The sequence below is a fragment of the Diceros bicornis genome, chromosome 12 (genome assembly GCF_020826845.1).
Source record: "Diceros bicornis minor isolate mBicDic1 chromosome 12, mDicBic1.mat.cur, whole genome shotgun sequence".
In the NCBI taxonomy this organism is placed as follows: Eukaryota; Metazoa; Chordata; class Mammalia; order Perissodactyla; family Rhinocerotidae; genus Diceros; species Diceros bicornis.
The window spans coordinates 25,809,629-25,837,441 of NC_080751.1; the positions used below are offsets into that span (position 1 = coordinate 25,809,629).

At 36.5% G+C, this 27,813-nt stretch overlaps 1 protein-coding gene across 5 annotated transcripts in view; it reads left to right on the top strand.

Moving 5' to 3' along the window:
• USP34 (ubiquitin specific peptidase 34) overlaps positions 1-27,813 on the top strand; it is a 244,102-nt gene that overhangs the window by 13,490 nt on the left and 202,799 nt on the right. The window lies entirely within an intron of this gene.

A 27,813-nucleotide genomic window follows, 5' to 3' on the forward strand; every position in this document is an offset into this window, starting at 1 on the left:
ATGTATAGCTGAAGTGCAGTGGGAGGAGTTTAGTGAGGAGTTTAGTTTTTGGTAAGATTGGAGAAGGCGGGCCGGCCCCGTGGCTTAGCGGTTAAGTGTGCGCACTCCGATGCTGGCGGCCAGGGTTCGGATCCCGGGCGCGCATCGACACACGGCTTCTCCCGCCATTCTGGGGCCGCGTCCCACATACAGCAACTGGAAGGTTGTGCAGCTGTGACATACAACTATCTACTGGGGCTTTGGGGGAAAAAAAAAAAAATTTAAAGATTGGAGAAGGCTTTATGGAATTGATGGAGTTTAAGTTGATCTTTGAGCTTTTTTTTTTTTTTTAATGATTGGAATGGGAATAATGGTTATTTCAGTAAAAAGTTTTATAGGAATAGTAAACATAGTTTGTCTTTCTTGAAACTTCACAAAGAATTGTCCCTGGTTTTGTTTATTTCTTTCCGTTTCCTCTAGGATCTTGCTCTTCTTAAGTTCTACTCAAGCTTCTGAAATCTGGCTTCTGCTTCCCACCAAAAACTATATTGTCACAGGTCAACAGTGGCCTCCTGTTTACCAAAGCAAATGGAGAGGTTTTCTCTGTAACTTTTTACGTTGACTAATGCTTTTCCTTTCTGTTTCACTTAAAATTTTTTTTGGTTACAGATGTAATATATATGATCACTGTAGAAAGCTCTGAAAATATTGACGTAAAACATTTGTAATTACATTGTTAAAACTTTGGTATATACCATTCCAGCTAATTTTCTATCAATGTTTATAAAAAATTGAGTTCATACATACTGTTTGCTTTTTTTCTATGAGCATTTTCTCATATCCTATGTGTATCTGAGAACAGAATTTAATGGCAGCCTACTTTTAGTCTTTTGAATATTACATGTATTTAACTAGTGTTTTCCTGAAAAAAAAAAAAAGTTATGAAAATATTCTTGAGCATAGCAATCTTGGTCATGTCCTGGTCGAAAGGTAAAAATTTTTAAGGCTTTTGATTGCTAAATTGCCTTCTAGAAAGGTTATACTGATTTATAGCCCAATAGCAGTATTTGAGAGTGCCTGTTTATTTGTTAGGTATTTTTTTTTTTTTTTTGGTGAGGAAGATTAGCCCTGAGCTAACATCCGATGCCAATCCTGCTCCTTTTGCAGAGGAAGATTGGCCCTGGGCTAACATCTGTGCCCATCTTTCTCTACTGTATATGGGACGCCGCCACAGCATGGCTTGACAGGCGGTGCATCGGTGCGTGCCTGGGATCCGAACCTGCGAACCGCAGGCCGCTGAAGTGGAGTCTGCGCACTTAACCACTACTCCACTGTGCTGGCCCCTAGGTGTTCTATTTTTAAAACTCCATATAGTAGGGAGAAAAAGGGTAGTCACTTTGCTAAACTATTTGGTTCCTGGAAGAGTTCACATATTGAGGATTACTGCGTTATTTGTATAGACATATTTGGTTCCTGAGTTCTAATAGCAAGTAGTCTATTATTATTTAGAAAGGCTTTTCCCACTCTGAGATCAGATATTCAATTAAATTTTTCCTGGCTTTTTTCTTTTTCTTTTCTTTTTTTGATGAGGAAGATTGGCCCTAAGCTAACATCCGTGCCAGTCTTCCTCCATTTTGTATGTGGGACGCTGCCACAGCATGGCTTGATAAGCCGTGTGTAGATCCACGCCTGGGATCCAAACCCACAAACCCTGGCTCACCGCAGCAGAGCGTGCGAACTTAACCACTACACCACCGGGCCGGCCCTGAATTTTTCCTAGGTTTTATGGGTTTGTTTAATTTTTAATCCATCTGGAATTTATTTTGGTATAAATTATGAAGTGGAATGTAACATTAGTTTTTTGAAATTGTCAGTCAGTGGTCTTAGCATCCACTGATTTGAAATGCCACCTTTGTCTTCTACAAAATTCTTGAATGTACTCCTGGAGGTCTGTTTTTAAGCTTTTTATTGTTTAATTAATCATCTAGTTTTAATTTAGTCACTTTATATTTTAGTACCTAGTAGCTAGCTTTAGTACCAAATAGTGAAAAATTATTTCTTCTTTGAAATAGAACTTTAGAATCCTTTTGCTTCTTGCATTCCCCCCCCACATTCTATTGGAACTTTTATTGAAATGGCATGTTTCTAATTTTTAAAAAATTATTTTATTGAGGTCATGCTGGCTTATAATGTGTAAATTTCAGGGGTACATTATTATATATCAGTTTATATACTGCATTATGTTCACCATCAGTAGTCTAGTTTTTATCCGTCACCATACAGATGTGCCCCTTTATCCCTTTCACCCTTCCCCCCACTCCCTTCCCCCCTGGTAACCACTCATCTGTTTTCTTATCCATGTGTTTGTTTATCTTTCACAAATGAGTGAAATCGTAAGGTGTTTGTCTTTCTCTGTCTGGCTTATTTCGCTTAACGTAATACCCTCAAGGTCCATCCATGTTGTTGCAATTGTGACAATTTTGTCATTTTGTATGTTTGAGTAGTATTCGTTGTATATGTATATACACCACATCTTCTTTACCCATTCATCGTTGATGGGCACTTGGGTTGCTCCCATGTCTTGGCTACTGTGGATAATGCTGCAGTGAACATAGGGATGCATAAATCTCTTTGAATTGTTGATTACATGTTCTTTGGATAAATACCCAGTAGTGGGATAGCTAGACCATATAGTATTTGTATTTTTAATTTTTTTGAGAAATCTCTGTACTGTTATCCATAGTGGCTGCACCAGTTTGCGTTCCCACCGGCAATGTATGAGAGTTCTCTCTTCTCCACATCCTCTCCAACATTTGTTATTTTTTGTCTTGGTTATTATAGCCATTCTGATTATGTAAGGTGATATCTCATTGTTGTTTTGATTTGCATTCCCCTAATAGTGATGTTGAACATCTTTTCATGTGCCTGTTGCCCATCTGTATATCTTCTTTGGAAAAGTGTCTGTTCATATCTTCTGTCCATTTTTTGATCGGGTTTTTTTGTTGTTGTTGAGTTGTGTGAGTTCTTTATATATTTTGGAAATTAACCTCTAGTTGGATATGTGATTTGCATATATTTTCTCTCAGTTGGTGAGTTGTCTTTTCATTTTGTTCATGGTTTCCTTTGCTTTGCAGAAGCTTTTTAGTCTGATATAGTCCCATTTGTTAAATTTTTGTTTTGTTTCCCTTGCCTGAGTAGACATGGTATTCGAAAAGATGCTGCTAAGACTGATGTCAAAGAGTGTACTGCCTATGTTTTCTTTTAGGAATTTTATGGTTTCAGGTCTCACATTCAAGTCTTGAATCCATTTTGAGTTAATTTTTGTGTATGGTGTAAGATAATGGTCTACTTGCATTCTTTTGCACGTGGCTGTCCAGTTTTCCCGATACCATTTATTATTTTTCCTTTCTCCACATAATGTCTATAATTAAGGGCAAGAGTTGACAAATTACAATATTGATTCTGCCTCTTCAGGAAGCATAATTTGTTTTCCCATTTATATAATTTTCTATGTTTCTTTGTGAAGTTTTGTGGGTTTTTTCATTTATGTAGGTTCTGCACATTTACTTTACATTTATTTGTAGGTATTGTTTCTTGTTCCTATTGTAAACTGAATTATCACACACACCTTTATTTATTTTGCTTTATTTTTGATAACAGCTTTAGTGAGATCACATACCTTACAACTCACCCATTAAAACTCTACAACTCAATGGTTTTTAGTATATTCACAGAATTATGCCACCATCACCACAGTCAATTTTAGAACACTTTGATCACCTCAGAAAGAAACCCCACACCCTTTAATTATCACTCTAAATCTCCCCATCCTCCCAGCCCTAAGCAGCAGTCTGCTTTCTCTATGTGTTTGCATATTTTGAACCTTTCATATAAATGAACCTGTTATATAAATGGAATCATAACATTGTCTTTTGTGACTGACTGACTTGACTTAGCATGTCTTCAGGATTCATCTATCTTGGAGCATGTATCAGTACTTCATTCCTTGTTATGGCTGAATAATATTCCATTGTATGGATATTCCACATTTTGTTTATCCATTCATCAGTTGATGGACATTTGGGTTGTTTCTACCTTTTGGCTATTGCAAACAATGCTTCTGTGAACATTTGTGTAAAAGTTTTCCTGTTTTCATTTCTTTCAGGTATATATCTAGGAGTGGAATTACTAGTTACAAATGGTAACTCAGTTTAACTTTTTCAAAAATTGCCAGACTTTTTTCCAAAGTGCTGCACCATTTTATATTCCCTTCAGCAGTGTATGAGGGTTCCAGTTTCTCCACATCCTCACCAACACTTATTTTGAGTATTTTATCCTAACTATCCTGTAGGGTGTAAAGTGGTATCCTATTGTGGTTTTGATTTGCATTTCCCTGATAAATAATGATGATGAACATCTTTTTATGTCCTTATTTGTCATTTGTGTATCTTCTTTGGAGAAATGTCCATTCAGATCCTTTGCTCATTTTTTAATTGGGTTATTTGGCTTTATTATTGAGTTGTAAGAGTTCTTTATATATTCTAGCACAAGTCCCTTATCAGATATATGATTTTCAAATATTTTTTCCCATACTGTGGGTTGTCTTTTTAGTTTCTCAGTAGTGTACTTTGAAGCACAAAAAATTTTAATATTGATAAAGTTTAATTTATCTATTTTTTGTTGTTGTTGTTTGTGCTTTTGGTATCATCTCCGTTGCCAGAATTCAAAGGCAGAAAGACTTACCCCTGTGTTTTCTTCTAAGATTTTCATAGTTTTGATTCTTACATTTAGGTCTTTGATCCATTTTGAGTCAATTTTTTGTATGTGGTGTGAGGTTAAGGGTCCAACATCAGTCTTTTGCATGAGACTATTCAGTTATTCTAGCACCATTTGTGGAAAAGACACTCCCCCTTGAGTGGTCTTAGCACCTTTGTTGAAAATCAGTTGACGGTAATTACGTAGGTTTATTTCTGGCCTCTGACTTCTGTTACATTGATCTTTAATCTGTTACATTGATCTTTATGTCTGTTCTTCTGCCAGTACTACACTGTCTTGATTACTGTAGCTTTGTACTAAGATTTGAAATTGGAAAGTATGAATCTTCCAACTTTGTTCTTTCTCAAAATTGTTTTGGCTCTTCTGGGTCCCTTGAGATTCCATATGAATTTTAGGATCAGCTTGTCAATTTCTAGAAAGAAGCCTGTTGGGATTCTGATAGGGCGTAGTAGATCTATAGATAAACTTGAAGAGTGTTACCATTTTAACAATATTAAGTCTTCTGATCCATGAACATAGGATGTCTTTCTGTTTACAGTAGTCCCCCTCTTATGCACAGTTTTGCTTTCAGATTTCAGTTACCCATGATCAGTTGCAGTCCAAAATATTAAATGGAAAATTCCAGAAATAATTCACAAGTTTTAAATTTTGTGCTGTTCTAAGTAGCACAATGAAATCTTGTGCGGTCTTGCTCCTTCCTGCTCAGAACATGAATCATCCTTTTGTCTAGCGTATCTACGCTGTATACGCTACCTGCCCGTTAGTCACTTAGTCGTCTCGGTTATCTGATTGACTGTTGCGATCTTGCAGTGCTTGTGTTCAAATAACCCTTATTTTAATTAATAATGGCCCCAAAGCACAAGAGTAGTGATGCTGGCAGTTTGGATATGCCAAAGGGAAGCCGTAAAGTGCTTCTTTTCAGTGAAAAGCTGAAAGTTCTTGACTTAATAAGGAAAGAAAAATAACGATATACTGACGTTGCTAAGATCTACAGTAACTTTTATTGTGGTGCATTGTTATAATTGTTCTATTTTATTATTATTGTTGTTAATGTCTTACTGTGCCTAATTTATCGTAGGTGTGTACTTATAGGAAAAAACAATATATATAGGGTTCGGTACTATCTGCAGTTGCAGGCATCCACTGGGGGTTTTGGAATGTGTCCCCCACAGATAAGGGGGGATTACTATGTTTAGATTTTCTTTAACTTCTTTCTATGATGTTTTATAGTTTTCAGAGTATAAGTTTTGCACCTCTTCTTATTAAATATAGTCTCAAGAATTTTATTCTTTTTGATGCTATTATAAATAGAATTTTCTAAGTTTCACTTTTGCATTGTTCATTGCTAGTGTATAGAAATGTAATTGATTTTGTATATTGATCTTGTATCTTGCAACCTTGAATTTGTGTATTAATTTTCTTTAGTGGATTCCTTAGGATTTTCTTAGGATTTATACAAGATCATGTCATCTGTGAATAGCAGCAGTTTTACTGCCTTCTTTTCAATTGAGATTCCTTTTATTTCATATAGCCCTTTATTATTAAATGTATATCTTCATTTGGTTCCATCAGTGGTTCTCAAAGTATCTGTGTACCCCTGAGGGTTCCCAGAGAGCCTTTCAGGGAGTCTGAGAGGTAAGACATTTTGCCTTTTGGTGGATATTTTCACTGATAGTGCAAAGGCATGGTGGATAAAACTGCTGGCCACATTGCAGGAAATAAGGCAGTGGCACTAACTAGTTAATGTAATCTTCACCACCAAGCACTTGGTCTTTAAAAATAACTTACTTGATGTCCTTGATGAAGCAATGAAAATTTTATTAAATCTCAAAGCTTGTGTACATGTCTTTTTAATATTCTTTGATGAAATGAGAAGTACATGTAAAGCATTTGTCTTGCATACTGCAGTACTATGGTTGTCTTAAGGAAGTGCACTCATGTGATTGAGTTGTAAGCTGAATTAGCTGCTTTTTTCATGAAACACCATTTTTATTTGAAAAAATGATTGACTCAGAGGTTATCCAAATTTGGGTATGTGGCAGGCATTTTCTGGAATGAATGAAGCAAGCATGTCACTTCAAAGAAGACTGACAGTGTTGGTTGCCAGTGAGAAAACTGAGCTTTCAGGAAAAAATTACAATTTTGGAAAACTTATACTTGTCACTGTGAGTTTGACAGCTGCCCAGTACTTACAGATTTTTGATGAGGTTGATGGGAATAACGTGATGTTATTTTTTTATACTGTGTAATGAAATATGTCAACATTGGAAGGATCTGCATAACTTAGTGAACCAATGTTTCCTGTATCACCAATGCATAATGTTACAAAGTCATTTATGGGCAAAAGATCTGTTCAGAGAGCAAGACAGATTGATGGATTTTAATGTAACAGACTACTGATATGGCTTTAGATTTCACATTGTAACTTATCTTTAAGAAATTAACAGTCATTGAGTTTTGGCATAATATCAAAGAAGAATATCCAGAATTATCTGACAAGGCTATTAAAATACTCCTCCTGTTCCCATGTTCAGATTCTTTAAGGATGGATTTTCTTCATATACTTTACCAAAACAATATATGGCAACAGACAATGCAAAAGCAGTTAATGAGAATCCAACTGTTTTCTTTTTTTTTTTTTTTTGTGAGGAAGATCAGCCCTGAGCTAACATCCATGCTAATCCTCCTCTTTTTGCTGAGGAAAACCGGCTCTGAGCTAACATCCACTGTCAGTCCTCCTCCTTTTTTTCCCCCAAAGCCCCAGTAGATAGTTGTATGTCATAGTTGCACATCCTTCTAGTTGCTGTATGTGAGACGCGGCCTCAGCATGGCCGGATAAGCGGCGTGTTGGTGCGCGCCTGGGATCTGAACCCCGGGCCGCCAGTAGCAGAGTGTGCGCACTTAACTGCTAAGCCATGGGGCTGGCCCCCAACTGTTTTCTAATAAGCCAGCTCTAAAAAGATTTTCAAACATTTAAAACAGTGCCACTCAAGTCACTGATTTTTTAAAAATGGAAAACAGATAATTCATCATTTCTAAATTAATGAATAAATAAACGTTTCTAAGTTTTAGATCAGAACACAATAAATATTGATAGATGTAAACCACCTGAACATAAGCTCTTCAAAGTCTTCAATTTTTAAGCATGTGAAGGGGTCCTGAAAACAATAAGTTTGAGAACTGCTGGGTTGCATAATCTTAAAATTTTCCCCTTCATTATTCAGGGTTTTGTTACTCTAATCCCTTAAGTGTGCATATTACCCAAGGTTTAGTCCTATGCTGTGTATTTTATGAAGAAGTTGGAGTAAGGATTCAATCTACTTCCATGACTTCATCATCTTTCAGACAACTTTCAGAGTATATTTCTAGCCCTGATAACTTTCCAAGCGTTAGTCTGATATCCTTAACTTAGTGCTAGACATTTCTATTGAAGTATCCTTCTTTGTCCTCCAATTCACCAAAAGTGAAACTGAGTCCTTCATCTTGTTCTCGTATTTATTTTCTTGCTTGCTTCCTTACGTGAATCTTGCTTAATTATGTGAATTTCTCACACTGGAATTTATTTTAGTACTTTTACTACTTTCCAGACCTTAGAATAGTGCCTCTGGAACTTAAATGTACATAAGAATCACCTGGAGATTTTCTTAAAAATGCAGATTCTAACTCAAGCAGTGTGAAGTTTCGCCTGAGATTCTTCATTCTAAGAAGGTTCCAGATGATGCTGATGCTTTTGGTCCTTGGAACATAGTTTGAGTAGCAAGGTCTTGGAATACTTTGATTCTACTTATTCCACTCCTGTCTTTTTCTTTACAACTTTTGTTGTAGTGTATTTTAATTACTTATATTTTTTAAACTCTGTAAGACGTTTTGTAAAGTCAATATTCATTTAGATTTACCCCCATTTACCTTTTCTCTTGCTCTTCATTCTTTAGTGCCTCTCTGGGCTCTCATCTGGGATCATTTTTCTTTTAGCATTTCCTTTAGTGTGGTTCTGCTGTTGATGATTTCTCCCAGTATTTGCTTGCCTTCTAAAATGAAGATAAAATACATTTTCAGACAAGCAAACACTGAAATAGGGTATTGAATTACAGATTGGCAGTTACTGTTGCTTCTTTCAGTAAGTCATTCCATGTTTTTCTAGCTTAAATTGTTTCTACTGAGAAGTCAACCATCAGTTTTACTTTTGCTTCTTTAAAGGTAAGTTTTTTCTTCATCTGTCTGATTTTAAGATCTTCTTTTTGTCCTAGATCTTCAGCAGTTTTACTATGTTGTGTCTACATCTGTTTTTGTGTTTATTTGTTTGGGATTCGTTCTTGAATATGGTTTGAGTTTTTAAAAAAAATTAGTTTTGGAAGTATGTAGCCATTATCTCTTCAAATGTAGGTCCTGCTTATGCTTTCATCACCTTTTGGGACTCCAATTACATAAATGCTATACTTTTTCATTATTTTCCTAGTCTATTTTACTCGCTCCTATATTTTCCATCCTTTCGTCTTTCAGTCTAGATATTCTGTACTTCTGTCTAGATATTTATTTTTGACCCATCTTCCTTTCCCTATTCCTCTCTTAAACTGTATGTAATCTAGTATTAAAGCCATCTATTGAGATCTTAATTCCAGTTACTATATATTTTAATTTTAAAGCTTTTGATTATTTTTTAATAGTTTTCAGAATTTTGCTGAAATTCTTTATCTTAACTAACTCTAATATCTTAAACATTACTATTGTAAAGTTCAGGTTTGATAACTCTCATATCTGATTTTATGTCTTATTCTCTTCTTTCTCTCTTTGTTTTTGATTATGTGGTTTGTGGTCGTGTTTGTTGGGATATGTGGTAATTTTTTAATTTTATTATATAAAAAGTCAAACATACAGAGTTATGTGTAAAAGTGGGAAGGTTTGGGCAATGATATTTATGTACCCATCACCTAATCAACAGTTACCACCTCATGGACAATTTTGTTTCATTTGTACCCTGCCCACTGCCTTTTACCTACCTATTGGATCATTTTGCAGCAATTCTAGGTATTATATGTTACCTGTATATATTTCAATATAGTTCTCTAAAAGACAAGTACTTCAAAACTACATAACCACACTGTCATCATCACAGCTAAAAAATTCAGAGAATTTCTTTTTTTTCCAAATTTATCTTTTTTTAAAAAAATTATTGAGGTCATATTAGTTATAACATTGTGTAATTTCAGGTGTACATTATTATATATCAGTTTCTGTGTAGACTGCATTGTGCTCATGCCCAGTAGTCTAGTTTTTATCTTGCAACATACATATCTGCCCCTTTATCCCTTTCTTCCTCCCCCCCAATTCCTTCCCCCTGGTAACCACTAAGCTGTTCTCCTTATCCATGTGTTCTCTTATCTTCCACATATGAGTGAAATCATATGGTGTTTGTCTTCCTCTGTCTGGCTTATTTCGCTTAACATAATACCCCGAAGGTCCATCCCTATTGTTGTAAATGGCACAGTTTTGTCTTTTTTTATGGCTGAGTAGTATTGCATTGTGTGTGTGTGTGTATACATATCATATCTTCTTTATCCCTTCATCGTTGTTGGGTACTTGGGTTGCTTCCACATCTTGGCTACTGTGGATAATGCTGCGACGAACATAGGGATGCATAAATCTCTTTGAATTGTTGATTACATGTTCTTTGGGTAAATACCCAGTAGTGGGATAGCTGGATCATATGGTATTTCTGTTTTTAATTTTTTTAGAAATCTCTGTACTGTTTTCCATAGTGGCTGCACCAGTTTGCATTCCTACCAGCAGCCACTAATAATTAGTGATGTTGAACATCTTTTCATATGCCTGTTGCCCATCTGTATATCTTCTTTGGAAAAATACCTGTTCGTATCTTCTGCCCATTTTTTGATCAGGTTTTTTTGTTGTTGTTGAGTTGTATGAGTTCTTTATATATTTTGGAAATTAACCCCTAGTCAGATATATGATTTGCAAATATTTTCTCCCAGTTGGTGGGTTCTCATTTCATTTTGTTCATGGTTTCCTTTGCCTTGCGGAAGCTTTTTAGTCTGATGAAGTCCCATTTGTTTATTTTTTCTTTTGTTTCCCTTGCCTGAGTAGACATGGTATTTGAAAAAATACTGGTAAGAGTAATCTCTTAATATGAAACATTTAATGGTTGAATTTCCCTCATACTCTAAATTTTAAAAAAATTTGTTTCATTTTTCTTTTAAAATCTGAATGAGGATTCAGATGAGGTCTATTGTAGTTGAATTTTTAAGTTTTGAATCTACTTTATTGATGTATAATTTACATGCAATAAACTGTATCTATTTTAAGTGTGCAATTCCATTCATTTTGACAGATGTATACACCTATGTAAGCACCACTACAATTGAATATTTCCACCAACTTAACCATCCTTGTAACTACGGTTGTGCTTTTTTCTTCCTTTGGCTTTATTGAGATACAATTGTTTTATAACATTGTGTAAGTTTAAGATGTACAATGTGATAATTTGATACACATATATATTGCAAAATGATTACCACAATAAGGTTAGTAAAACATCTATTACCTCACATAATTATCTTTTTTTTTTTGGTGGTGACATTTAAGATTTACTCTCTTAGGGACTTTCAAGTACGGTATTGTTAATTATGGTCACCATGCTGTACATTATTAGATCCCAAGAACTTATTCATCTTATAACTAGAAGTTTGTACCCTTTGACCAACGTTTTCACATTTCTTTCATCCCCCCACCCTCCAACCCCTGGCAACCACTATTCTATTCTCTTGCTCTATGAGTTGAACTTTTTTTAGATTCCACATATAAGTGAGATCATACAGTATTTGTCTTTCTCTGGCTTACTTCACTTAGCATAATGCCCTCAGGGTTCATCTGTGTTGTCCCAAATGGCAAGATTTCCTTTTTTTATGGCTGAATAATATTCCATTGTATATATGTACCACATCTTCCTCATCCATTCATCCGTCAGTGGACACTTAGGTTGCTTCCATTTATTGGCTACTGTGAATAATGCTGCATTGAAAATGGGGGTGCAGATGCCTCTCTGAGACAGTGATTTTGTTTCCTTCAGATTTATACCCAGAAGTGGGATTGCTGGGTCATATGGTAGTTCTATTTTTGCATTTTTTGAGGAATTCCCATAATGTTTTACATTATGGCTGTACCAATTTACATTTCCATCTACAGTGCACCAGGGTTTCCGTTACTTCACATTCTTACCAACACTTGTTATCACTTGTCTTTTTGATAATGGCCATTCTAACAGATGTGAGGTGATAGCTCATTATAGTTTTGATTTGCATTTCCCTGATGATTAATGATATTGAGCATCTTTCATGTACCTGTTGGCTATTTGTATGTCTTCTTTGGAGGAATATCTATTCAAGTCCTTTGCTCATTTTTTAATTAGCTTATTTAGATTTTTGCTGTTGAGTTGTATGAGTTCCTTATATATTTTGGATAGTAATCCTTTATAAGATACATGGTTTGTACATATTTTCTCTCATTCCGTAGGTTGATTGTTTCTTTTGCTGTGCAGAAGCTTCTTGGTTTGATGTAGTCCTACTTGTTTATTTTTGCTTTTGTTGCTTGTAATTTTGGTGTCATATTCAAAAAATTGTTACCAAGACCAATGTCAGGGAGCTTTTTCCCTATATTTTCCTTTTCAGGTCTTACATTCAAGTCTTTAATCCATTTTGAGTTAACTTTTGCGGATGCTGTAAGGTAAGGATTCATTTCTGTTCTTTTGTATGTGAAATCCAGTTTTCCTAGTACCATGTATTAAAGAGGCTATCCTTTCCGCATTGAGTATTCTTGGCTCCCTTGTCAAATATTAATTGAGCATATATGCATGGGTTTATTTCTGGTCCCTGCGTTCTGTTCCATTGGTCTGTGTTTTTGTTTTTGTTTTTGTTTGTTTATTGCAGTAACATTGGTTTATAACATTATATAAATTTCAGGTGTACATCATTATACTTCTATTTCTGCATAGATTACATCATGTTCACCACCCAAATATTAATTACAACCCATCACCACACACATGTGCCAAATTATCCCTTTTGCCTTCGTCCCTCCCACCTTCCCCTCTAGTAACCACCAATCCAATCTCTGTCTCTATGTGTTTGTTTGTTGTTGTTATTATCTACTACTTAATGAGTGAGATCATATAGTATTTGACCTTCTCCCTCTGACTTATTTCACTTTGCATAATACCCTCAATGTCCATCCATGTTGTCACAAATGGCTGGATTTAATCATTTCTTATGGCTGAGTAGTATTCCATTGTGTATATATACCACATCTTCCTTATCCATTTGTCCCTTGATGGGCACTTAGGTTGCTTCCAAGTCTTGGCTATTGTGAATAACGCTGCAATGAACACAGGGGTGCGTGTATCTTTACGCGTTGGTGTTTTCAAGTTCTTTGGATAAATACCCAGCAGTGGAATAGCTGGATCCTATGGTAGTTCTATTCTTAATTTTTTGAGGAATTTCCATACTGTTTTCCATAGTGGCTGCACCAGTTTGCACTCCCACCAGCAGTGTATGAGAGTTCCCTTCTCTCCACATCCTCTCCAACACTTGTTGTTTCCTGTCTTGTTAATTATAGCCGTTCTGACGGGCGTGAGGTGATATCTCATTGTAGTTTTGATTTGCATTTCCTTCTTTGTATTGTCTTCGTCTGGCTTTGGTATCAGGGTGATGTTGGCCTGAATGATTTAGGAAGTGTTCCATCTTCCTCTATTTTTTGGAATAGTTTGAGAAGGATGGGTATTAAATCTTCTTTGAATGTTTGGTAAAATTCACCGGAGAAGCCGTCTGGTCCTGGACTTCTATTTTTTGGGAGATTTTTGATTACTATTTCAATCTCTTTACTTGTGATTGGTCTATTCAGATTCTCCATTTCTTCTTGGTTCAGTTTTGGAAGGTTGCGTGAGTCTAAGAATTTATTAATTTCTTCTAGATTGTCCAATTTGTTGGCATATAATTTCTCATAGTATTTTCTTATAATCCTCTGTATTTCCGTGGTATCCATTGTAATTTCTCCTCTTTCATTTCTAATTTTATTTACTTGAGCCTTTTCTCTTTTTTTGTTAGCAAGCCTGGCTAAGGGTTTGTCAATTTTGTTTATCTTCTCAAAGAACCAACTCTTTGTTTCATTAATCCTTTCTACTGTTTTTTTGGTCTCAATTTCGTTTATTTCTGCTCTGATTTTTATTATTTCTCTCCTTCTGCTGACTTTGGGCTTTGTTTGTTCTTCTTTTTCTAGGTTTTTTAGGTGTAATTTAAGGTTGCTTATTTGGGCTTTTTCTTGTTTGTTAAGGTGGGCTTGTATCGCTATGAGTTTCCCTCTCAGGACCGCTTTTGCTGCATCCCATATGGTTTGGTATGGCATATTTTCATTTTCGTTTGTTTCCAGATAGTTTTTGATTTCTTCTTTAATTTCATCAGTGATCCATTGGTTGTTCAGTAGCATGTTGTTTAATCTCCACATTTTTGTCACTTTCCCAGTTTTTTTTTCATGGTTCATTTCCAGTTTCGTAGCATTGTGTTTTGAAAAGAGGCTTGTTATGATTTCAGTCTTCTTAAATTTATTGAGGCTTGCTTTGTTTCTCAACATATGGTCTATCCTTGAGAATGTTGCATGTGCGCTTGAGAAGAATGTGTGTAGTCAGCTGTTTTTGGATGGAGTGCTCTGTATATGTCTACTAGGTCCATCTCGTCCAGTTTTTCATTTAAGTCTACTATTTGTTTATTGACTTTTTGTCTGGATGATCTATCCATTGATGTTAGTGGGGTATTAAGATCCCCTACTATTATTGTGTTGTTGTTAATGTCTCCTTTTAGGTTTGTTAATAGTTGCTTTATGTACATTGGTGCTCCTATGTTGGGTGCATATATTTTTATAAGTGATATGTTTTCTTGGTGGAGTGTCCCTTTTATCATTATATATTTCCCTTCTTTGTCTCTCTCAACCTGTTTTATCTTGAAGTCTACTTTGTCTGATATGAGTATGGCAACACCTGCTTTCTTTTGTTTGCTATTAGCTTGGAGTATTGCCTTCTGTCCTTTCACTCTGAGCCTGTGTTTGTCTTTAGAGCTGAGATGTGTTTCCTAGAGGCATCGTATTGTTGGGTCTTGCTTTTTAATCCATCCTGCCACTCTGTATCTTTTGATTGGTGAGTTCAATCCATTTACATTTAGGGTAATTATTGATATATGAGGGCTTAATGTTGCTGTTTTGTCACTTATTTTCTGGTTCTTTTGCGTTTCCTTTGTTTCTTGTCCCATTTGTTTCGGACTACCAATTCAGTTTGGTTGTCCTGTCTTATGACTCTTCTAGTTTTCTCTTTGTTTGTCTTATGTGATTTTGTTTTGATTATTTGTTTAGTGGTTACCTTGAGGTTTGTGTAAAAAATCTTGTGTATGAGATAGTCCATTATCTGATGGCCTCCTATTTCCTTATACTAAGTCAATTCACTCACTTTCCTCTTCCCCTTCTAAGTTGCTCTTGTTATACCTTATTCTATCTTGTGTTGTGGCTGTGTGTTTACAGTGATGAGGTTAAATTTATTTTTGGTGAATTCCTTCCTTTGATCTTTGATTTTAGTATTTAAGTGGTTGCTAACCTATTCCGGTAAAGATCTACTATTTTTCTGAGTTTATCTCCCTATTTTTCTCCTTGCTCCAAGCTTTGTATTCCCTTTCTCTTCTTTTTTTCAGGCCTGAGGGCCTTCTTGAGTATTTCTTATAGTGGGGGTCTCATGGCCATGAACTCCCTTAGCTTTTGTTTATCTGGGAGAGTTACTGTTTCTCCATCATATTTGAAGGATATTTTTGCTGGATAGAGTATTCTTGGCTGAAAGTTTTTGTCTTTCAGTATTTTGAATATATCATTCCAGTCTCTCCTAGCCTGTAAAGTTTGTGTTGAGAAATGCGCTGAGAGCCTGATGGGAGTTCCTTTGTACGTTATTTTTTGTTTTTGTCTAGCTGCCCTTAACATTGTTTCTTTGTCATTGACTCTGGCTAGCCTTACCAGTAGGTGTTGTGGGGAGGGCCTTTGCCTGTTGACATGTTTAGGTGACCTGTTGGCTTTGCTTACTGGTATTTCCTGCTCCTTCCCCAGATTTGGGAAATTCTCAGCTATTATTTCCTTGGATAGGCTCTCTGTTCCTCTTTCCCTCTCATCTCCCTCAGGAATACCTATCATTCTTATGTTACATTTCCTAATAGAGTCAGATATTTCTCGGAGACTTGCTTCATTTCTTTTTAGTCTTAGTTCTCTCTCCTCTTCCATCTGGAACATATCTGTATTCCTGTCCTCTAAAATGCTAATTCTTTCCTCCATATTGTCAGCTCTGTTCTTTAAAGATACCAGATTCTCCTTCATCTCCTCCATTGTGTTCTTCATCTCCATCAGCACTGATTGGTTTTTCTTTATGATTTCAATCTCTTTTGTGAAGAAACTCCTAATCTCATTGAATTGTTTGTCTGTGTTGTCTTGTATTTTGTTGAGTGTTTTTATGATAACTGTTTTGAAATCTCTGTTGTTTAGGTTATGGATTTCTGTGTCTTCAGGGTTGGTTTCTGGGTGCTTGTCATTTTCCTTCTGGTCTGGTGATTTCATGTATCTTTGCATTGTGGTTCCTGTGTTGGCTTTGTTTTTCCTCATCCTGGAAATCTCTGGTTGCAATTTCCACCCGCTGCCACTGTGTGGTGGTAAAGGGCTGTGTAATCTGAGCCCCCTGCCCTCTGCCGCAGTTTTTCCGCTGCGATCCCCGGGTCGGATCACTTGGTCTGGTCTGGTCGGCTGAGCTGCAGGGTCCGGTTTGTGGGGCGGTGGGGGGGGCTCTCTCTTTTGCCCTCTCGGTCCCTGGCATGGGGGGCTTCTCGTTCACCCCTCGTTATCCGCTCTCTGGCGTTATCCGCTCATATGTTGTTGGTACCCCATAGCAGTTCTGAGTCCTCTGTGTGGGACTTTCCCGCTGGCTGAGAGAGCCCAAAGAGCTACGGTTTCCCTGCAGAGGGCTGCCCGTCCCCCATCTCTGGGAGCCACGCAGACCGGGATCGCTGATCTGATGGGGAGGGAGAGGAGTGCTCCTTACCTCTCCCCACTTCCTCTGGGGGCCCAGCACATTCTGCTCTCAGATGTGTGGCAGTGTGGATCTTTCTGATCTTGCTTTTCACTGTCTGGGATTCCGTTGTTGGTTTGTGACTGTTCCTTTTGTTGTATCTTATCGAGGGAAGAGTTCACGGGAAAGCTCACTCTGCCATGACACTGACGTCACTCCCTCTCGATTTGCATTTCTTTGATAGCTAATGATGTTGAACATCTTTTCATGTGCCTGTTGGCCATCTTTATATCTTCTTTGGAGAAATGTCTGTTGAGGTCTTTTGCCCATTTTTTCATTGAGTTGTTAGTTTTTTTGTTGTTGAGATGCATGAGTTTTTTGTGTATTTTGGAGATTAACCGCTTATCAGATGTATGGTTTGCAAGTATTTTCTCCCAGTTGTTAGGTTGTCTTTTCGTTTTGTTGATGGTTTCTTTTGCTGTGCAGAAGCTTTTTAGTTTGATGTAGTCCCATTTGTTTATTTTTTCTATTGTTTCTTTTGCCTGGTCAGACATGGTGCTTGAAAATATGTTGCTAAGACCGATGTCGAAGAGTGTACTGCCTATGTTTTCTTCTAGAAGTTTCATAGTTTCAGGTCTTACATTCAAGTCTTTAATCCATTTTGAGTTAATTTTTGTGTATGGTGTAAGGTAAGGGTCTACTTTCATTTTTTTTGCATGTGGCTGTCCAGTTTTCCCAGCACCATTTGTTGAAGAGACTTTCTTTTCTCCATTGTATGTTCTTGGCTCCTTTGTCGAAGATTAGCTGTCCATAGATGTGTAGGTTGTGTTTTTGTTTTTATGTTAGTACTTTACTGTTTCGATTATTATAGCTTTGTAATGTAGTTTGAAATCAGGAAGTGTGATGCCTCCAGCTTTGTTCTTTTTGAGGGTTACTTTGGCTATTTGGGATCTTTTGTGGTTTCATGTGAATTTTAGGATTGTTTTTCCTATTTCTGTGAAAAATGCCATTGGAATTTTGAGGGATTACATTGAATCTATAGATGGGTTTAGGTAGTATGGACATTTTAACAATACTAATTTTTATGATCCAAGAACACAGGATATCTTTCCATTTATTTGTGTTTTTTTCAGTTTCCTTCATCCATGTGTTACTGTTTTTAGTGTACAGATTTTTCATCTCCTTGGTTAAATTTATTCCTAAGAATTTTATTGTTTTTGATGCTATTATAAATGGGATTGTTTTCTTTATTTCTTTTTCAGTTAGTTTGTTGTTAGTGTATAAAAATGTAACTGATTTCTGTATGTTGATTTTGTATCCTGCAAGTTTACTGAATCCGTTCATTAGTTCTGACAGTTTTTTTGGTAGAGTCTTTACAATTTTCTCTGTTTAAGATCATGTCATCTGCAAACAGAGACAGTTTTACTTCTTCCTTTCCGATCCAGATGCCTTTTATTTCTTTTTCATGACTGATTCCTCTGGCTAGGACTTGCAGTACTGTGTTGAACAGGAGTGGTGAGACTGGGAACCCTTGTTTTGTTCCTTATCTTAGAGGAAAAGCTTTTAGTCTTTCACTATTGAGTGTGATGTTAACTGTGGCCTTGTCATATATGGTTATTTTGGGTTCTTGGACCCAATTCCTATGTGTGTTTGTGTGGAGGCTTCCCGACACCAACAAGCAATTCTCAGACATCAGTATTATGTCTAAGAATTCAACTCAATTCTGCTTGATTCTGATACTGTTTACCCTGAGAAAGCATCAGATTCCACAAGTAAAGGGCTCAGTCCTTCAAGACTGCCCTCCACTTCATATGCAATTGCAAACCCAAGTTGTTACCTGTACTTCTTATCACTTATCACTGACCAGTGATAAGCAGAGGTTCCCACGACCCCCTCCTTGAGTTGGATTAATTTGCTGGAATAGCTCACAGAACTCAGGAAACCCGTTTAGTCACTAGATTACTGACTTATTACAAAGAATATTAAAGGATACGAATTGACAGCCAGATGAGGAAATACATAGGGTGAGGTCCTGAACAAAGGAGCTTCTGTCTTCATGGAGCTTGGGGAAGCTCCATGTGCCACTTGAACCCAGCACAGTGGCACATGGAAGAGTTCTGGTTCCTTAACCTGGAAACTCTCTGAACTACCTCCTTTTGTTTGTTTGTTTTTCTGAGTAAGATTTGCCCTGAACTAACATCCATGCCATCTTCCTCAATTTTTTAGTTTGACCAGCCTCTAGACCCTCTCCTTCTCATCAGATATCAGGAGGTGGGACTGAAATTTCCAACCCTCTGTTCACGGTTAGTTCCCCTGGAAAACAACCTCCATCCTTAGGTGCTTTCCAAAAGTCACCTTCATCAACATAAACCCAGTTGTGGTGGAAAGGGGCTTGTTACGGGTAACAAGACACCCAGTTCACCTTTATGACTCTGAGTTGTTTTAAGGAATTGAGGACAAGAGACCAAATATTATAACAAAAGATGCTTCTGTTGTTCTGGGAAAGCTCAGGAAATTCCACGGGTTTTGGGAGTTGTGAGCCAGGGACTGTGGATGAAGACCAAATATTTATGAGAAATAAATTTTGGTCATCTAAATGACAAAATATATATCTCTCTCATAAATCACAATATCACAGTGGCCTTTATTATGTTTAGGTACATTCCTTCTATACCCAATTTAAGAGTTTTTATCATAACATTGAATTTTGTGAAATGCCGTTTTTGCAGCTATTGAGATGTTTCTATGATTTTTATCTTTCATTCTATCAACGTGATGTATCACATTTATTGATTTGTGTATAGTGAGCCATCCTTGCATCCAGGGATGCATCCCACTTGATCATGGTGTTATAATCCTTTTAATGTGCTGCTAAATTTGGTTTGCTAGTATTTTGTTGAAGAATTTTTGCATGTATATTCAGGAATATTGGCCTATAGTTTTCTTTTCTTATAGTATCCTTATCTGACTTTTTTTCAGGGTAGTGCTGGCCTTGTAAAATGAGTTTGGAAGTGTTCCTTCCCTTTCATTTTTTTGGAAGAGTTTGAAAAGGATTGGTGTTAATTATTCTTTAAATGTTTGGCAGAATTCACCAGTGAAACTCTGGTTCTGGGCTTTTCTTTGTTGGGAGGTTTTTGATCACTGATTCAATCTCCTTACTTGTTATTGGCCTGTTCAGATTTTCTGTTTCTTTGTGATTGAGTCACGGTAGGTTGTATGTTTCTAGGGATTGATCCATTTTTATAGGTTGTCCAATTTATTGCCTTATAATTGTTCATAGTAGTCTCTTATGATCCTTTGTATTTCTGTGTTATCAGTTGTAATACCTCACTTGTCTCCTCTTTCACTTCTGATTTTATTTATTTGAGTGTTCTCTTCTTTAGTCTAGCTAAAGATTTGTCCATTTTTTGTGTTCTCAGAAAACGAGCTATTGGGAACAGCCTGGTGGCATAGTGGTTAAGTTTGGCGTGCTCCACTTTGGCAGCCTGGGTTTGCGAGTTTGGATCCCGAGTGAGGACCTAAACCACTCATCAAGCCATGCTGTGGCAGCGAGCCATGTACAAAATAGAGGAGGATTGGTACAGATGTTAGCTCAGGGCCAGTCTTACTTAGCCAAAAACAAAAAAACTCAAGCTCTTAGTTTCGGTGATCTTTTCTATTGTTTCTCTAATCTCTATTTCACTTCTTTCTGCTCTGATCTTTGTTATTGTCTTCCTTCTGCTAACTTGGGGTTTAGTTTTTTTTTTCTTTTTTTTTTTTTTTTTGCTTAAGATTAGCCCTGAGCTCACATCTGTGCCAGTCTTCCTCTATTTTATATGTGGGTCTCTGCCTCAGCATGGCTGACAAGTGGCAGGTCTGCTCCTGGGATCTGATCCAAAGCCAAGAACCTGGGCTGCTGATGTGAAGCATGCTGAACTTAACCGTTACGCCATGGGGCCGGCCCCAGTAGTTTTTTGTTTTTTTTCCTAGTTCCTCGAGGTGTAAAGTTAGGTTGCTTATTTGAGACCGTTTTTCGTAACGTAGCATTTATCACTTTAAGTTTCTCTCTTAGGACTCCTTGTTCTCCATTCCATAAGTTGGGATATGTTGGGTTTCTGTTTTTGTTTGTCTCAAGATATTTTTTGATTTCCCTTTTGACTTCTTTGATTCATTAGTTCTTTAGAAGTATGTTGTTTAGTATCTATGTATTTGTGAATTTTCCAGCTTTCCTCCTGTTACTGATTTCTGATTTATAGCATTGTGTTCAGAAAAGATACTTGGTATGATTTCAGTCTTCTTAAATTTGCTAAGGCTTGTTTTGTGACCTAATGTACGATCTGTCCTGGAGAATGTTTCCTGTGCACTTGAGGAGAATGTGTGTTCTGCTGCTGTTGGATGGAATGTTCTGTATATGTCTGTTAGGTCCATTTGTTCTAAAATATGGTTCAAATCCAATGTTGCCTTATTGACTTTCTGTCTGATTTATCCATTGTGAAATTGAGATATTGAAGTCCCCTACTGTCATTTTATTTTTGTCTATTGTTCTCTTCAAATCTGTTAGTATTTGCTTCATATTTTTAGATATCATCTTGGGTGTATATATATTTACTACTGTTGTATCCTTTTGATGAATTGATCCCTTTATCGTTATATAATGACCTCCTTTGTCTCTTGTTACAGTCTTTGTCTTAAAGTCTATTTTGTCTGATATAAATATAGCTGCTCCTTCTCTCTGTTTCCATTTGCATGGAATATAGTTTTCCATCCCTTCACTTTGAGCCTGTGTGTGTCCTTAAAGTTGTAGTGAGTCTCTTGCAGGCAGCATCTAGTTGGATATATTTTTCTTTTAATCCATGTAACTAGACTGTGCCTTTGATTGGAGAATTTCATCCATTTACATTTAAAGTAATTATTGATAGGTAAGGACTTACTACTGCCATTTTATTAATTGTTTTCTGGCTGTTTTGTAGTTTCCTTTTTCCTTTCTTCCTCTCTTGCTGTCTTCCTTTGTGAATTGATGATTTCCTTAGTGGTATGTTTTGATTCTTCTGTCTTTTGTGTATCTGCTGTAGGTTTTTGCTTTGTGGTTACCATGAGGCTTACATAAAACATCTTATATATCTTTAACAGTCCATTTTAAGCTGATAACAACTGAACTTTAATTGCATACAAAAACTCTACCCTTTTACTCCAATCCCCCAGTTTTTTCTTTTTGATGTCACAATTTACATATTTTTATATTGTGTATCCATTAACAAATTATTGTAGCTATAGTTATTTTTAATAGTTTTGTCCTTTAACGTGTATGCTTGAGTTAAGTGATTGACATACCACCATATTACAGTAATAGAGTGTTCTGAATTTGAGTATAGACTTTACCAATGTGTTTTATATTTTCGTATGTTTTCATGTACTAATTAGGGTTTTTTCATTTCAGCTTGAAGAATTTCTGTAAGCATTTTTTTAAAGACAGGTCTACTGGGTGATGAATTCTCTCAGCGTTTATTTGTCTGAAAGTCTTTATCTTTCCTTTATTTCTAAAGGACAACTTTGCCAGGTAAAATATTCTTCATTGACAGTTTTTTCTCTCTCAGCACTTTGAATATATCATCCTGTTCTCTCTGGGTGTGTTAAGATTTCTACTGAGAAATCTGCTAATAGCCTTATGGGGTTCCCTTGTATGTGAGGAAATTTTTTTTTATCTTTTAGATAGTTTTATTATTATGTTTGTTGGGGAAGATCTTTTTGAGTTGAAACTTTTTGGAAACTATGAGCTTCATGAACTTGAATGTCCAGATCTCTCCCCAGATTTGGGGAGTTTGCAGCTATTATTTCTTCAAATAAACTCCTGCCCCTTTTTCCTTCTCTTCTCCTTCTGGGACTTCAGTAATGCATAGATTGTTTCTCTTAATTGTATTCCATAGTTCCCATAAGCTTTCTTCACTCTTTTTCATTCTTTCTTTCTGTGTTCTTCTCTGATTGGCTAATTTCAAGTGACCTGTCTTCTGCTTGACAGATTCTTTCTTCTCCTTGATCAAGTCTGATGTTGATGCTCTCTGTTGCATTTTTACTTTATTCATTGTATTCTGCAGTTCCAGAATTCACTTCATTCTTTTTATGATTTCTATCTTTTTTTTTTTTTAAACTTCTTATTTTGTTCATGTATTGTTTTTCAGATTCCATTGAATTGCTTGTGTTTTCTTGTAGCTCACTGAGCTTCCTTAAAACAACTATTTTGAATTCTTGATTGGACAAATTGCAGATCTCTATTTCTTTGGGGTTGGTTACTGACAAGTTATTGTCTTTCTTTGGTGGTTCAATGTTTGCTTGATTTTTTACACGTTCCTTGAAGTCTTGCGTTGCTGTTTTTGCGTTTGAGGTAGCAATTACTGTCTCCAGTTTTTACTGAGTGGCTTTGGGAGATACATACCTTCTGTCAACCCTATTAGGGATTCTGAGGCTTTCTCAGACCTTTTCTGTGGATACTTCTGCTTTTCATTTCTTATTTTCTCTTGAGGGGAGATTCTTAAGATTGTATGCCTTCTCAAGGTCATGCAAAGCTAGGTCAAGTGCTGACAGCCTGTTGTTTACTTTCCCTAGTGCAGTGCTGAGTTCTCAAGTTTGTGTCCTTTCTCCCAATTTTGCAGAGTCGGACCAGCTTTCTGCACGTGTTCATTAGCTGTCTGCAAAGGCTTGCTCTTGCTGCCTTTAGGGGTGCACACAGGAAGCCAATCACAGGGTGGGAGTGTATGTGGGTGAGGTGCTTGGAGAATTGGAAGTGCCCATTTGCCAATTGGGGGCATCCTAAGGCAAGGTGGTTTGTGAGTGGGCTTTCTGATGAAGTCTGCATTGTAGTTAGTAGGATCTGTGTCCCTTTTGCTGTTCTCTGAGAGCCCTGCTGTTCTCCTAGCCACTCCCCTCCTCTGAGTCATGTAGTACACCTCAGTATCCTGGCTGGCACGAGAACAAAATGGATCTCTTTGGCAATGTCCTGCACAACTGGGTAAGCTGGGTGCTCATTCCTATTCTCTCACTTTCCCCCATTGGAGAAATCACAGACTAAGAAGATCTCTCTTGGAGCTGTGCTCTGCCACCTTGGGGGAAGGGTGTCACAGGTAAAGTGAAACTCTTCCTCTTAGTCTCTTCAATGTGTTCAATCTTGGATTTTTTTTTTGCTTGCTTGCTGGAACTTCTCCGCTGGACTTCCAGACTTCCATAAAGGCACTATTGTCCGTGGGTGATTGTCAAAATCAGTGTCCTCTGGGAGGGAGATGGTAGAGAACTCCTAATTGGCTTTTTTAATGACGTCACTCTCTGTTGATGTGCTTTATGCCACCCAAGCTTAGATTTGTATTTTGTAAAATTTTATTAAAATGGAAATAAACTTTATATAATATTTGTTTCTGGCATTTATTTTCACTTAGCGTATGTGTATAAGTTATCTGTGTTGCTTATTAGTGTGTCAGTAGTCTGTTGCATTTTATAACTAAATAGAATTCCAGGTATGACGATATAGTAGAATTTTTTTTAATCATTCCACTCTTTGGACACTTGGTTTGTTTCTAGTTTGAGGCTCTTTGAGTAATTTGTTGTTTTGTTCATTTTGCTTTTTGTGTTTTGTTTGTTTGGTTACCTGCCTGGACTAATTCTCTAGATTCTGGCTGCCCTGCAGTTTGTAGTCACTAATGTGTCTGTTCACTTTTTAATATTTAATTCTTTTCTTTTTTTCTTTCTTTTTATTTTATTTGTTTATTTATTTTGGTGAGGAAGATTAGCCCTGAGCTAACATCCGTTGCTAATCCTCCTATTTTTACTGAGGAAGATTGGCCCTGGGCTAATATCCATGCCCATCTTCCTCTACTTTATATGTGGGATGCCTGCCACAGCATGGCTTGATAAGCGGTGCGTAGGTTGGCGCCCAGGATCTGAACCTGCAGACCCCGGGCCACTGAAGCGGAGCGTGCGAACTTAACCACTATGCCACTGGGCCAGCCCCTTTGTTTTTATTTTTAAGGATAGCTTTTTTTTTTTTGAGGATAGGGTTCATTTCTCAGTCAGGATGGCTTAGTAGTCTTGGTGATTTGTTTTAATCTCTAGGTTCCCCTTTTCCTTTTTTCTTTTTTTCTCTTGCTATGTATTTGTTGAAGAAACTGCTGATTCCATGGATCATTTAGTCCGTAGAGGTTTTTCAGTTAGGATATTGCTTATTGTATCCTTGTGGAATTATTTAATATGTTTTTCTCTCTCTTCTATTTCTGTAATTTGACTATTAGATTTAGAGGCTTGATCAGATTCAGATTAGATTTCTTGGTAAGACTGTTGGATAGGGTGTGTTATATTCTTTCATCAGAGGCCACATAATATGTCATGTTGCTTTTTTTGTAATACCAGCAGCCATTGCCTAGATCTTTTATTTCATTAGCAGTTGCAACATGGTGATATTCTAATCCTGTCATTTTTTCTTTATTAGCTATACTATCTGTATAAGGAGAAACTTCCTTTTATTATCTGTTTAGTTACTTTGAATTACCCTTAGTACAGAAAGGCGGGATAAATGTCTGATTCCTCCCTTTTATTTACCAGTTTTCAAGCTGAGTGAGTTCTTTAAAATTTTAACATTTGAGTGGTGAACAGTTAGTCATTTTTGAGAATCATTATAAAATCAGGTAATTAAAAATAATGTTTTTGCCTTTATTCACTTAACTTTTGGGGGATTATCATACCAGTTTATAAAGAGCATCTTCTTTTTTTGTTTTTTATTTTTCTCATGCATAGTTTTCTATTATCAGGATATATTTAACTTCTGTTGATAGTCCTTTAGGTTATTTACAATCTTCTCTTGTTATGAACATTGCTGTGTTAATATCCATGGATGTTATTTTGGATGAGAAAAAATGTATAGGAAAAAGTTGCTTAGAGTAATTACTCAGAAGGTGAGTATTTTTAATTTTGGTAAATATTGTCAAATTGTTTTCACTGATATGTGAGAGTACCTGTTTTCTCTTGAGTTTACCAACACTAGGTGTTACTTTAACTTTTTGCCAACCTGGTAAGAGAAAAATAACATTTCAGTGGTATGTTTGAGCCACATGTATATATTTCTTCTTCTTTTTTTTCTCCTTAGTGTTTTCCCCTAATCTCCTTGTTTGAGCTGAGAGAGATTACCCTGTTGCAAAGACCTTTTCTAGTTTATAGTTTCTTTGAAGTTTGCTTTTTTGTTGCTTTTGTCTATAATTTAAGCATTTTATATGATCAAACATATCAATTCCAAATACTTTGAGAATGCCAGTCTTTATTTCTGCCTTCTTGTGTGTTGTTGTCTAGTATTTCAGTTGACTTGAAAGAGTCTAAAACTAATGAGTATTTTGTTAATTTTTCATCAGTTTCCTTATTTAGATTTATTCGCGTATTTACTTCCTTCTTTACCATTTTTTTCTTACTTCTTGCTCCTGGATTCCTTTTATTCTCCCTTTTCCCCTATCCTTTTTTTTTCTTTTGCGGTACCTCTTAATTTTTTTTTTCTTTTCTGTTCATGGCCTGTTAATGCTAAGCATAGATAATTGTCCAAAATTTTATTTCACAATTCCTTGTGAGGTTTATCTGGGTATAAAATTCTAGAATGGCCATTATTTTAACATTATTTTTTTTCAGGTGAGTTGTTTATTGTTTTTTCTCCTACTTTGTTTACAATGTCTTGTATGAGGCTTTTAAGGGTCAACAGTTTAGAATGGAAATATAGAAATAGATGAAAATCCAATTCAAAGAATATATACAGGACCACATCAATATTGGGCAAAGTGGTATGCAGAAATATGCAAGTTCTATGTTATTACTATGCTATACTGTGCTATTATCAGCCAAATTTGTCTAGTTTTTCTGATGTTGGTAGCAAAAATGCAAAAATTCTCTGTTATGTGATTTGCATTGACGCTTAAGGAATGCTTCATGCTAATTCCTCATGAGACGTTAAGAATTCTAAACAATGTTCCTTTTCTCATCTTCTTGTAGGTAACATAATAAATTATCTTTCAGTGACTACTGGAAACCAGTGCAGCCCACTACTTGTAATCATTCCTTAGGGGAAACAGGACACTTTGTGCCAAAGAGAACTCAGTACAGGTTTCTGGGGCTGAAACACCGTGGTCCCATGGACATCTTTCTGATGGTCCTGCTCGATCCAGGCATAGAACCTGGGATATGTGCAGGAAAGAATGGATTGTATCACCTTCCTGTATCTCCTTTAGTGTTACTTATAGGTTGTACAGCAGATAGGTTAAAGTTGTATTTTCTGTCAAATGTTTCCCCATTTCCCTTTCCCATTTCAAACCACACCACTTGCTGCATCTGTCTTGTAAGCAACGTCAGTGACCTTATTATGGCAAATGTCATGGATACTTTAGTACTTGCCTTAATTGAGCATTCTATCCAGTTGAAGTTCGTGGCCAGTCTCTCCTAGAAAGTCGTCTCAGTTGGTTTCTGGTCTGTTCCACCCTCTCTGATTATTTCTTTTCTTTTTTCTCGATGGAGTCTTTCTCCTCTTCTTCCTTTCTTATTTTTACTTCTCTGAAGTTGTTCATATTATTTTTATTGATGTCTTAATAGTTTATAACAGTGTGAAATTTTAGGTGTATGTTATTGTTTGTCAGTCACCATATAAATGCCTCCCTTCACCCCTTGTGCCCTCTGCCAAACCCCCTTGCCCCTGGTAACCACCAAACAGTTCTCTCTGTCCATGTGTTAGTTTATATTCCACATGAGTGAAATCATATGGTGTTTGTCTTTTTCTCTCTAGCTTATTTTGCTTAACATAATACCCTCCAGGTCCATCCATGTTGTTGCAAATAGGACAATTTTGTCTTTTTTTAATGGCTGAGTAGTATTCTGTTGTATATATACATGACATCTTCTACATCTTCTTTATCCACTCATCAGTCAAGGGCCACTTGGGTTGCTTCCACTTCTTGGCTATAGTGAATAATGCTGCAGTGAACATT